Source organism: Ursus maritimus, unplaced genomic scaffold, assembly GCF_017311325.1.
Source record: "Ursus maritimus isolate PB19 unplaced genomic scaffold, ASM1731132v1 scaffold_16, whole genome shotgun sequence".
Classification (NCBI taxonomy): Eukaryota; Metazoa; Chordata; class Mammalia; order Carnivora; family Ursidae; genus Ursus; species Ursus maritimus.
The window spans coordinates 54,694,188-54,707,177 of NW_024424008.1; the positions used below are offsets into that span (position 1 = coordinate 54,694,188).

At 45.8% G+C, this 12,990-nt stretch overlaps 1 long non-coding RNA gene across 2 annotated transcripts in view; it reads right to left on the minus strand.

Annotated features, from left to right (window-relative positions):
• The window catches only part of LOC103662380, a 116,951-nt gene that overhangs the window by 71,460 nt on the left and 32,501 nt on the right, over window positions 1-12,990 (minus strand). The window contains exons 1-2 of one of the 2 annotated variants that reach the window (XR_005835080.1): window positions 10,844-12,053; window positions 5,283-5,413 (exon numbers count right to left, since the gene is read on the minus strand). This is a non-coding gene — a long non-coding RNA (uncharacterized LOC103662380). Of the gene's footprint in view, window positions 1-5,282; window positions 5,414-10,843; window positions 12,054-12,990 lie in introns of those variants that run through there. The other variant, XR_005835079.1, reaches the window with a different exon arrangement.

Below are 12,990 nucleotides of genomic sequence, written 5' to 3' on the forward strand. Positions count from 1 at the left end.
GAGGCACAAGATCCTGGAACCAGAGCAAGTACAGAAAGGTAGCCCAGTGCAGGAGGCCCACTGCAGGAGGCCCAGCAGCAGACCCCATGATGGAAGGGAAGGACCACCACAGCTCCAAGGACAAACTGATGGAATCTCATACCAGCTTGGTTGGGGGCAGGGAGTCGAAGGGGGCAGCACATCCATCTCGCTGACTAAGCACTGCTGGAGAACCTGGGTCAGATGTACTCTAGAGCACCACATCATTGGTATGAGGGAGTTACACCGGTCAGACTACCTGGCTATTCAAAGCGTGGTCTGGGATCCGCGGCATCACCTGGGAGCTCGTTAGAAATGCAGAACCCCAGGCTCTCCAAAACCTCCTGAATCAGGTGTTGAACAATATTCACAGGTGTTTCTTATGCACACTGAAGTCTGAGAAGCATGGGGTCAGAAGGTGGCTGGTCCTCAGCCACTAAATTGGGGAAAACATACAGCAGTGGCTCTTAACCTTGGCTGGACATTGATTCACCCCAGGGAGCTTCTAAAAATCCCAATGCTGGGGCCAATTCCTGTTCACTTAAATCAGATTTTGTGAGGGCAGGATGCAGGGATCAGTGTACTAAAACTCCCCAGGTAGGCATGAGAATGTGCTTGTTTGGTGTTTTCGTTTGTTTTCATTTTTTTAGAGAAAGACAGAACACAAGCAGGGAGGGGCAGAGAAAGAAGGAGAGAGAATTGCAAGCAGGCTCCACATTCAGCACGTAGCCCAATTCAGGGCGCAATCTCATGACCCTGAGATCATGACATGAGCCAAAATCAAGAGTCAGACACTTCACTGACTGAGCCACCCAGGCTTCCCGAGAATGTGCTTGTTAAGAGGAAGAAATCTGGAGTCAGGTTAAAATTCTGACTCTATTTATTAAAGTTGTCACCTCGGGGGTGCCTGGGTGGCACAGCGGTTAAGCGTCTGCCTTCAGCTCAGGGCATGATCCCGACGTTGTGGGATCGAGCCCCACATCAGGCTCCTCTGCTATGAGCCTGCTTCTTCCTCTCCCACTCCCCCTGCTTGTGTTCCCTCTCTCACTGGCTGTCTCTATCTCTGTCAAATAAATAAATAAAATCTTTAAAAAAAATAAAATAAATAAAGTTGTCACCTCAGGCTCATGACACTGAACTCTGGAGCCCTCAACCCTATAGCAGCAACAATAACAATATGCAGCCTGCAGGGCTGCATGTAAGGATCCGTGACCCAGGAACCATGAATGCCCTTGCAAACTTTAAAGTGCTATAATGTTGGTACCTACGCTTTCGCTTTTCATGTCACATTTCCTCCGCAGCACAAAACCAAGGAAAGGAAGCAAGGCCTCATTTCTTTTGGTTTTATCATTTAATTTAACCCTAATTCATCCTCACAAAGTCCCTGGAAGGCACACAGAGAGAAAATCGCCCATTGGATTTGCCTTGCTTAGTGTTTACTGAGTCCCCTGCCTACCCTGGCCCCCATCTTCCTCGCAACACCCCACGGTGTGTGCATTCTGAAGAAAGAGGAGAAAGAGCAGCTGGGTCTGACCTCCAAGCAGTCTGACAAACCCATCGGCCCTTCTTGCTCCAAAGTCTTGTCCAGGATGCGCACAGATGAACTTGTCCTATGGGCTGGGGTCAGAAGGGCTACTTCAGTCTCACATCAGGATGGGTCAGCTGCAAGCTAGGACAGGAGGGTCTGCTAGAAAGAACAGGGACAGGGAGAAGACCTGCATTCCTGTGTGGACCTGCAGGTGGGGGAGGGCCAGGTCCAGAATGTTAGGCTGAACTCCAGTGCTATCCCCAACTTACCTATGCCATCAGATGAATTGTTCAACTGCTCTGAGATCCCACCTCTTCTCCTGAGGTTGTGCTACAAATCTCTATTAACCACTGGAATACTGTTGGAAAGTTTTGAATAGTCCATACAATGTCAATTAATAAAGAATGCCTTATAGTTAGAGATATTTGATCATATTTAAAGCACTTGCTAAATGGTAAACAAAGTATTATTATGACCATTTAAAAATTTTTAAAAAGTTGGATTTGGGTCCATTGATAAGATTGCCCAGTCTTGAAGTTTTATATAAAAGGTGGTGTTCAAGAATAAAACCCAGGGGGCGCCTGGGTGGCGCAGTCGTTAAGCGTCTGCCTTCGGCTCAGGGCATGATCCCGGCGTTGTGGGATCGAGCCCCACATCAGGCTCCTCCGCTGGGAGCCTGCTTCTTCCTCTCCCACTCCCCTGCTTGTGTTCCCTCTCTCGCTGGCTGTCTCTCTCTCTTCAAATAAATAAAAATAAAATCTTTAAAAAAAAAAAAAAAAAGAATAAAACCCAGGACTTCTGACTCTTAGCCCAGTGCTCTCCTACACTGCTAACTGTGGCTGGATTCCACTGAGTGCATCCATGAGAAACATATTTCCACTTCTACCTCCACAGAAAAAAGCAATGGTGGCAGGTGTGCCATGTCCAGTTGCGACCAGTCCTGCCTTCACAATAGAGAGAGTTCAGTTTCCAAGTAAACCACTGCTAGAAAGAAAGTTTGCAAAATGTGGATTTCATATTAAAGAGTCTTTCTGATTGGAGGAGAGTGGGAACAATGCCAGGGAAAATGTAATGGGAGACAGCTGGAGATGCAGGTGTGCAGCCTTATAAATGACTCACAACTCTTCACAGGAGCCCCGAGACCCACAGCTCAATGGGAAGACTGGTGCTCCATTCCACCCAAGTAACTCGCAGGCCTGAGAGGAGGATGATGGCTGGGCATTCCAGCTCCCCTCAGGACAGGACCTAATGAGCTTTATTCCGAACGCCAAGAGTGGTAGGCACCTTCAGAGAATCTGCCCAGATCACAAAGAGCCTCTTTCTCTGGGAACTGACTCCCAACCTTAGGTGGAGCCAGCAGTCATAGGTAACTTCAAACACATATGCACTTGTCTTCACACACCCAACCACTGATGACTGGACCAGTGTGGTCACCTGACCCAGGCCACGCCCATCAAATTCTCTTTCCCTGGAGTCTGGAAGTAGGGCAGGCTCCAGGGAGAGGCATCCATCCATCTGAGCTGGGTTACGTGAATGCAGAAGAGGAAAACTCAGGAGCTATAACTCATTCCAAGAACACAGAGAAGCAAAGTCACGGGTACATCCCGAACAGGATTTTGTTTACAATTAATGTTTCTTTTGGAGGGAAGCAGAGGAAGAGAGTGAATGGGTCTAAGTTCCTAACAGCTTCCAGAGCTCCTAGTCCCAACTCTTAAAAGGCCCAACTGTGCTTAGATTCTGTAGGATCCTGCTGCATCCCAATATACTCTATATCTTTTCTTTTCTTTTCTTTTTTCTTTTCTTTCTGCCTTCTCCCCCCTCCCCTTCTCACAATTGGCTGTGGTTAGTTTCTGTTATTAACAGCCAAAAGAACTTTGAATAAGACCCCAGGTCAGAGAAATAACCCACCCTTTGATGACTGACATGGCTACATGCTACCAAAGAAGTTCACCCCTGCCTCCTCCAAAGACCCATGGGACAGAATTTAGAAAAATATCTGAAGACAACTTTGGACCCAGTGGATGTTTCATGAAGTGCTTTAAGGCAAACGGAACATTATAAATAAGTAAACTGAACTAATCTCTAGACCTAATTTTTAATAAAATAAATCCAGGTCCCCTTTGAGTTTAAAATGGCATCTGGCTAGACATTTCTGATGAAGTGTCTCTAAACGTCTCCCTAAATTACTTATGACACAGAAAAAAGACAAAATTCACAAATTGAAAATGAAAACTCATCAACATCTAGAAGGAATTTCTATTAACTAAATAAAGATAATGAAGCTGAGCTGCATTGAGACAGACAATCTATGTTTCACCTTGTAAACAGAGTAGCCTCATCCACCTGAAAAATGATGGGAAGACTTCACCTTTCTTCTACTTTCCACGCCCACCTCAGAGACCCAGGACCAGAGCAAACAAAAATCTGGCTCTTTACTCTGGATGCTACTTTGGGGTTGGGCCAGAGAACTATTGCATCTTCCCCAATATACCCACATCCTCTCACAGAGTACAATTCCTGGGAAGGCATGGAGCAGGAAGTAGAAGAGGACTAGCAATGGCACATCACATTTTGGAAGGTATTTTGTCCACATATGATGCTTTGTAGGCAGGATGAAGGCAGTATGTGCTGGCGAATGAGATTTTTACATACTCCACCAGTTCTGCATGTTACAGGCAGAAGTAGGAGGAGATCCCAACAGTAGTTCAGCAGGGCCACACAAGATGAATCGCATCAGCTCTGGGAACTACAGAGGAGCTATGCACTTCACCTGGCTCTCCAGCTACAGACCTAAAAATTAGGGTCGTAAGCAAAGCCAAAGACAACCCACACTTCCTCTCTGTTAGCAAGCACCAAGTCTCCGTAGAGCTCTACTTGCTTAAAGATAAGTAAAGTGAAGAGGGTAGGAGTAGAGGGGGGACCTTCATGGGGCCTACAAAAATAATACCACCTTCAGGAATGAGAGCATCACCCAGAACCCAGAAGACTAAGAAAAAGAGCACACCTCTGAAGATGATTTGCTATAGAAACCAGAAGAAAATTTTAGGAAATTGGCATCTATAATATGAAAAACATAATGTGGCCCTGTGAAGTTGAAACCGAAAATCATACGAAAAACAAGCTGAAATAAACAGATAAGCTTCAAAGACTGCCACCACTGATGACATTTTAGTTCTTACAAAAATGTAATGGCAGGGGAGGACTCCCTTGGTTATGCTGAGCCTAACTGTGATTCTTTTAAAATAAACAATTAGACAGAACTTTTAGAACACAAGAAACAGCTAACTGCTGTTAAAATATTAAGAGTAGAGTTTTTTAAATAGTTCATCAAAACAATGTTAAGCAATATTCCATTATTATCCACTCAAGTTTCAGCCCCTTGCTAGTGAGAGTTCTTCTCTTTTATCAAATGTCTCGGCAAATCAGAACACCACACACCCATGGGAAAGACTGTATTCCGAAACGTTTTTTTGGCAGAAATGATGGGAGTGTTTAAATCCAATAATAGCTTTATTACCTCATTTGAGATAGTTTCTTTGTTGAAGTTACTCTTCTTTTTGCAGCAGCAGTAAATAATTAAGAAAGCACAATTCAGAGCAGTTCTTATAGAAGTCTTTTAGAAAAGATACCTGATGATTTCAGAATATATGTTATCACAGTAACTTCAGCTGCTGTATAAACACATTCAGTATTTGTATACTGGATGAAATATAATAAAAGTTGATCTGTCACTTACAAAACAGCCCAAGGCAAATGTTCCCAGTTTTCAAGAGCAGCTCTCCACCCCTGGGCACCCAGGCTAACAGAAGTTCTGCTGTCTTCATCATGTGGCCTCCAAGGTTGTCCTTGTCATTTCCCGGCACTCAGCTGGAATGGGGGGGAAAAGGCATGGATGAACGCTCATTGAACATTCTTATGGGGAAGTCCTATAAGTCACACACATCCCTTGGGTTCACATTCTATTGACTAGAGCTCAGTTGCATGGTAAATATCAAGGGGCTTCAAGCCTTTAAAGGAGAATTTGACCAATGGTCTCCCAAGAACAGATGGAAGGGAAGCTGATTTTGACTTTAAAAAACTTTTCTAAGAAAATAGAAGTATTAAGTACTAATTAAACAGCATATATAAAACAGTAAATGAGTGGAATTCACATAGCAGAAAGTCAAATAAGTATTATGGATGGCAAACTCGAGAAACGCTTTCAAAATGCAGAGAAGGGAACAAAAAAAATTAAACTACTCTGTTTCACTGATTCTAAGACATCCATTTTTCCATGTTAATACTTTGGAAATCAGGTTAAGTCTTATAGTCAGTGGCATCTTACAATCATTTGGACCAGAGAGCTATCATGGTGAGGTTGGCAACTCCTGGCCATGGGCAAACTTGGGTCTCAGCTGTTCATGTTATGAGCACTTTAATTGAGTTATGTACATTCTTGTGATTACATATGAGTTTAATTGCTATTTGAAATGTCTTTTAAAAGATTACACTATGATTTGGCATTGAAACGAGACGTTATTGTGTATGCAGAAAGGCATGGGATTAGAGCAGCAGGAGGTAATTTGATATTACTGAAGCAAATATCTGTTATTGGAGCAATGGCTACAATTGCTCCTTTTTCTTCTTTTTCTTTTTTTTTTTTTAAAGAAAAACCAAGTACTTTACAGGACCTAAGCAAGAGAAAATTCTCTTGAAGTGATGTGATGTTTTATAATAGAGATGTATGCAAAATGGACTGCCTGCCACATGCCAAGCAATGTAATTGAAGGTAGGAGAAACTGCCAAATTCCCCAAAATAGATGAAACATTTCAAAACAGGAAAGGGCCTGGTGCAATCAATTTACCAATTTCACAGGTTTGTAATTATGGCATTATGTCATATTTTTAATTGGCAGCATTTTTTTTCTTCCTCATTTGTACACAAAATAATAGTGCTTCTTACAACCAGTACTATCTTAGATTCAAAAAATAGAGATATTTAAAGAGAAAATGATAGGTATGGAAGACCAGGAATAGAGATACAGCCTAAGAATTATGTTGCCAAAGAAAAATCCAGAACGGTCAAAAAAGAAGCAAGTATCGAAGATATAATTAAAGAAAACTTTCCAAACAAGGATGGGAAGAGGGGTACCTGGAAGAATTAAATAGGTTCACCAAGTTCCAGGTAAAAGGAACCAAGAGAGACTCATACCCAGAAATATCCTGACAAGGTTTTAAATTACAAACAAATAAAAAATGTTTTTCCGTATACATCCAAACCAAAAAAAAAGAAAAAAAAGGAGATATCTATAAAGGAATAAAAATCATGCTGATCTTAGTCTTCTCTTCCACAATGATAGAGCAATGTCTGCAGTTCTGACATGAAGAAGATTTAGACTCAAGAGTTTTACTCACAGGTAAATTTTAGTTTTTGAGAGGAGACAACAAAAAGACGTTCATAAGAGCTCGAAATGGCTGCCACTCACATATTCTTTAAATCACTTTAAAATATATTCTAACTGCACAAGTGACGAATTAAAATTAGGAGCTCAAAAATGGAAAAATCAGAATATGAAAGGACTAGCAGTGAGCAGTGAAACCAATTAAACACAGAGATGGGTCTAAAATAATTGTTTAAATACAGTTACAAGAAAGACTATGTGTCAAAAATACTCTGGAACCAGGGGACATACAACAACAAAAAATATTTAACAATAACCCAGATCCCAAACCTATATTTACCTAATAAACTTTCAGGTAGGAAGGGGCAAAAGAGGGAAATAAAAATATACAAAAGTCTATATCCTACACAGTTGTGAGCCTAAAAATACCATTTTATTCTTGACTAAACAGAGAAATATTGATTGGTGTTCACATGTATTTTTAGAAACACATTACATAGGAGAGTAGGAGACTTTCCTTAAAAAGACAAATAAAACTTCACCCCTGCCTCAAGATATTTGGTTTGAAGACCTCTAGACAGACAACACACAGGATGCATTTTAATTTGTTATAAAAATAAACAAATGTTAAATTCTTTGAAGAAGCCTGTGGAGAACCAGTCTCCCAATGATGTTTACACGTCGCTGCTGACCGATATTTTCTATTTCTTCTGCTAAAAGATCACTGAAGTCTGGCATGAAAAGATGCAGAATCCTGCATCAAGGTGGTGCCCTCTCTACCCAAGGTCAGTGTCGCCCCACTCTGTCTTGTGTCGGTGTAAGATGGGGCAGTCCTCAGTCTGGATGGCCTTGTTCAGCAGAGTCGCTGGTGGCACCCAGAAAGACACAAACATTCACCAGGGGGAAGCGCCCCCAGGTACTGTTGTTATACACACAGCACCCAGGCCTGAGGTCAACACCTACACCAGGTGTTTTCATCCACTCTCTAATTGGATGCTCACAACGACCGTAGATAGGCACCATTCTGCCCATGTTCCAGATGAGAACACTGAAGCCTGTTTTTCCAGAATCCAAAGACTATTTCCCAGAATTACACAGCCAGTAAGGGGGGTGGCAGAGAGGGATGTCCACACCTGGAATTTCTGGTTTAAAAGTTCATCACTCCATACATACCACATCGTGTCCCAAATTCAAAGAGGGAAGGAAGAAGGAAAGGGAGTGGAGAGATTGATTTCATAATAGATCAAAATATTAGTACAAGTGCTTTCTCTTTCACAAAATAATAATTATAATAATAGTAACCCAATGCGCTGGATTAATCACACTGTGCTAGCACCCCATTAATCCTCTCTAAAACATTCACAAAGTGGATATGGGTCTGCTTTTTCTCCAACATCAATGGTTCTGAGACCTTCCCAGAGCCTGCCCTGGTCTCTAAGGTTTGATTAGGAAGTACCACTGGGCCTTCTGTCTTCTTTGTTTCTTGAGTACTCTGAGCTAACCCTTCTCTTGCCAGGAAAGAAGTGGCATGAAGTCACTGATTTACCCTAAAAGAGTTCAAGGTCTAATGCACACTGCTCCTTCCCAGAGCTTTGAGCAGAACAATAGTTAAGAGAATGCACCTGTAATAGTGAAATTTTAGACACCAGCAAGGGAGCTATTTTTAAACCTCCCTCCCCCCCCCCACCACGGCCACGCCCCCCCCAAATCTTCACATCACACCATATTGAGACCGTCAATATTGGCTCATCTCGGTGTTAACCTAACTCAACCTCTTGTTCCCCCACAAATCATGTGTAGAGACCAAGCCGGGGCATAACATGCCATCAGGCCGCCGCCTAGAGCACCCGATTCTGTCTCCGCTCTCCGCGGCTCCTCCTCTCCCGGGTAGCGGGCGCCGCCCGTGCGTCCCCGAACTGCCCGCGCGTCCCCGAACCACCAGCGTCCCCGAAGGCCCGTACGTCCCCGAGCCGCCCGCGCGTCCCCAGCCACCCGTGCGTCCCCGAACCACCCGGGCGTGGTCACGCCCGGCTGGGAGGCTCTGCGGCGGCAGCGGCGGGCGGACGGCTGCTGCCACCTCTCGGCCACCCCTCTCCCAGCCGTACCCAGCCATTCCCCATCCTCCCTTCCCACCCCGCCCCAAAACCGTCTCCTGGCATCTCGGGTCTAGTCGGCGCTTGGCTGGAGGAAGTGTGTGATCACTGGGCCTGGGAGGTCGAAGACATTCCCCCCAGGGACTTCCTGTGGATGAAGTGTTCTCCTTTCGGGTCACTGCCGTTGTGCACCCAGGAGGGACGTGGGGATGAGTGCTGCCAGCACCCACCCCGCCTAGGGTTCTGGGAGGCAATGTGCCTGCACCCCTTCCCCACCAGGAGATCCGGAAAGGCCACACAGTTGCCCCGGGGCCAAAACCTTGGCCCCCAGGTACACCGGATAACAGCCAGGACCCCCAAATCTGAGCTATCCTGGCTGCCTAAAGGAATGTGGTTTAGAACACAGGTTTTTTAACTTAGACTCCTCTGTCAAACACACTAAATTAGAACATCCAGGGCTGAGGACAGTGAACTACTATTTTTCAAATTTCCGCGGGTGATCCTAATGGTCCTGCAGGCGGGGCTCGGGGATGCACGGAGTTAGAAAACCTACAGGACCTTTTCCAGTTGCCCGCACACACACAAACACACACTCCTGAGTCTGTGCGAAGACAAATACCTAACATCAGGCCCAGAGCTTAAAATGAGAAAGAGTTCCCTCAGAGTGCATCCCTAGTCCAGTTTTCAACCTTCTCTGTTCACAGTGCCCTTCGTGGCTCAGGAGTTATTTTCACAGTCCCCCTGGGCCAGAAGAAATACCTAAGGGTCTGTTCATTAAGAAGTTAGACCCAAACAATGTAATAAGTATTTATGTCCTAATAACTGAATAGACATTAAAAAAAACACATATAAATTGGGGGAGGATGACATTTTTATTGCATCTTTAAATAAGCAACTACTTACTAATGGGATGTGTGTGCTAGTTGTGTATCACACAGCACCTCAAACCTTGGAATCAGATGAGACATTGCCACCCTTATTTCCTATTCTACATTGATTTTCCCCTGGTGTTTGCTTTTTATCACAGCAACCACTAAAAAGCCAGCTTCACGAAGGTATGCCATCATCAAAAAGCATGTAAAGCAATCTAATGGTGAAACTGCAAACCATCCTGACTAGTTAGTAGTTTACATGGAGTCCAACAGATGTCAAGTGTTGCCTTAACCATTTCACCTACCCCGTGGAGCTCCTGTGAATTCACTGCAGGGCCCTGGGACACCTCGGCACGGCGTTTGGGAGCATGCGAGGACTTAGCTCCAGTTCACCAACTCATCTCATACCACACTCCTCAGGGTTCGCGATGCTCAGCTACAAGGACCTTCTTTCTCCCCTGCATGTACCGGGCACCCTCCCTCTTCAACACACGTCTTCTTGCTGTGTCTCTGCCTGGAATGCTCTTCCCCGGGTCCTGGCAAAAGGTAGACTCCTTCTCAGCCTTCATATCTCGGTTGCAATATCACCCATTCCCTGAAGCTTTCTCAGGCCTCCCACCAAATCCCTCTCTGCTATGCCAGCCTGCTTCCTTGTCCTTGTAGCTCTTATCATTATCTGAAATTATCCTGTTTATTTATTGGTTTACTTACTTATTTTCTAGCTTCCTTATCAGAATAAAATGAGCTTTTTGAAAGCAGGTTATGTTGTTCATTACTGTTTCCCCAGAACCCAGAACAATGCTTAGCAAAAGACAGACAATCAGTAATTGTTTCATGAAGGAATGCAGCCACTACAACCAGTCCAGAGAGATAGAGGTTTGAAGAATGTGCTTTAGATTTATTATCTTTTGATCTTCACAATAGCCATTAAAAAAAATTGATGTGACTAACCCCATTTTATGGCTGAAGAAATCAAGGTTCAGAGAAGTGACGTGTTCAAGGCTGCACAGCTGAAGTGGCAGAGCTGAGATTCAAATTCAGGTCTAGCTGTCTCCAAGGCTGCTTTTCGTAAAACCACACTGACTCCCACGGACTTTCCATTATCTGCCGAAAAAGCTGAGGCCAGCAGCAGAGGAAGGAAATGGACCCTCGGGGCTAGTCCCCAGAGTGCTGGGAAACAGAAACTGGCCCAGGCTGTAATTCACCCTCTAGAGGCTCAGCTCCACCCCTCCAGTAGAAACCAGCAGAGATGTCCCTCCCCAGGAAGGGCTTGCCTCTGACTCCTCAGGCCGGTGGCTGACACAGGGAGGCCCCTGCAGCCTTATCTTTTGGCCGGCCCGTGATCTGCTGTAAACATAATGGCACGTGTAACTGGTGGCTGCCTCTGACTGCCGAGTTCCCGCTGATCACCCTGGCAGGCAGGGGCTAACCCACAGCTGTAAGATAGGATTTGGTGAGCACCCACCAGGCTCTCTGCACTGCGCTGGGGACCAAGGGGCCCACATTTGAGACAGTCCCTGAGTGAGGCAAGGACTATCAGGATACACTCATCTGCAGTCCCAGGAATTTCAGGTTCCCATGACTGCTGGGAGGAACTATGAAGGGGACACACAGCTCAGACACTGGCAGGTGGACACTGAGTATGAGACCCTCGTACAAAGGAGAAGAAACTAAACTTGGGTCTGTAAAGCTGAAGGCCTGCACTTTCTCATCTTCCCTTCTTCATATGGCTTGCTTCTACTGCATTACTATTAAACTGGGTGGTGCAGGCAGGAAAACAATTGACCTTTCTTCTCCCTTTGCCCCAATTCCCCTTTGCCCGGCCTAGCCAACACCTGCTTATTCTTCTAGACTCAATTCCCTTGGTTCCTCCTCCAGGAAGCCCGCCCTGGCTCTCACCGGGCTAAGTACCTCTCCCCTGTGCTCAAACTCCCCCATGTGTGACTGGGGCTCACCACCTGTGTGTGGGTCTAATTGCATGCGTGTGGGTCTGTCCCCACAGCCAGACTGGGGGCTGTTCTGAGGTGGAAGCTGTGACAGATTCATGGTTGTGTCCCCAGCCCTTAGCACCAGGCCTGGTACGTGGTAGGAGGTTAGTGGATATTTGTGATGACTGAGTTACTGAATCCCCCGCCCAAATGTTCTGATGTGTGGTTGGGAAGATGTGACACCACAGTGCTAGTCTCTGTGCTGCCAGTGTCCACAGGGTCTTGGGAAAGACCTAGAGGCCAGCTAGTCCAGCAAGCAGGTGCCTGCCTCCTGGGGCCCCTGCCCTGGAAGGGTGGCCTGCTAAAAACACACACACCAAGAGGAGGACACGCCGGGAAAGGCTTGGCCACGGGCTACTGTCATTTCTTAAGCCTGACTGTTTAAAACAAACTCCTTGTGACTCAACGTCATTATCTGCTACCCTGCATAGAGCCTCATGGGCTCTGCATCAGGTCACCATGATTGCACCCGCTGGGGCTTGTGACACCACCTCCACAGGCCGCAGCAACCCCAGGCTCCTTTACAGCAAAAATAGCTTGCCAAGAAAACTGTCAGAAAAGCAATGAACGCGGACTGGCTAACAAGAGATCAGCAACATGTAGGAACAAAGGGGCTGGCTCTGAATAGCAAAGTTTCCAATCACCGGCCCGGGGGCGCCAGCCCCAGAGACCCTGGGCTTCAGGCTTTAGTCATCAGGCTCTGCCCCTGATGCATTAGCTCAGAAGAGCAGAGCACCCCCTTTTCATCATGAGCCAGAAGCTTGTCTGGTGTGGGGGCCTGCAGAGACCTCCTGAAGCCAGCAATGAGAGGAAAAGGCAGACAGTCTCCCTGCTGCCCGAGGAGAAATGGTGCCTGGTCTGTAGCACAGCCCCGAGAAGCCAGAGAGAGAATGGAAGCATGAGGTGACTGACCGACCATCTGCCCACAGGCAAGGGGATGAGGAGAAATGAGACAGAAACAGAGACCCAGAGAGAACAAGCAGGGAGGAAGAGACAAAGAGACACAGACTGAGAAACACAAGTGGAAAACCTACAGAAGAATGACTTTTACAATCCATGAGAGGCTGAGGGCGTAAGGGGGAGCAGGTTGTGAAAGCAAACCAGAATGTT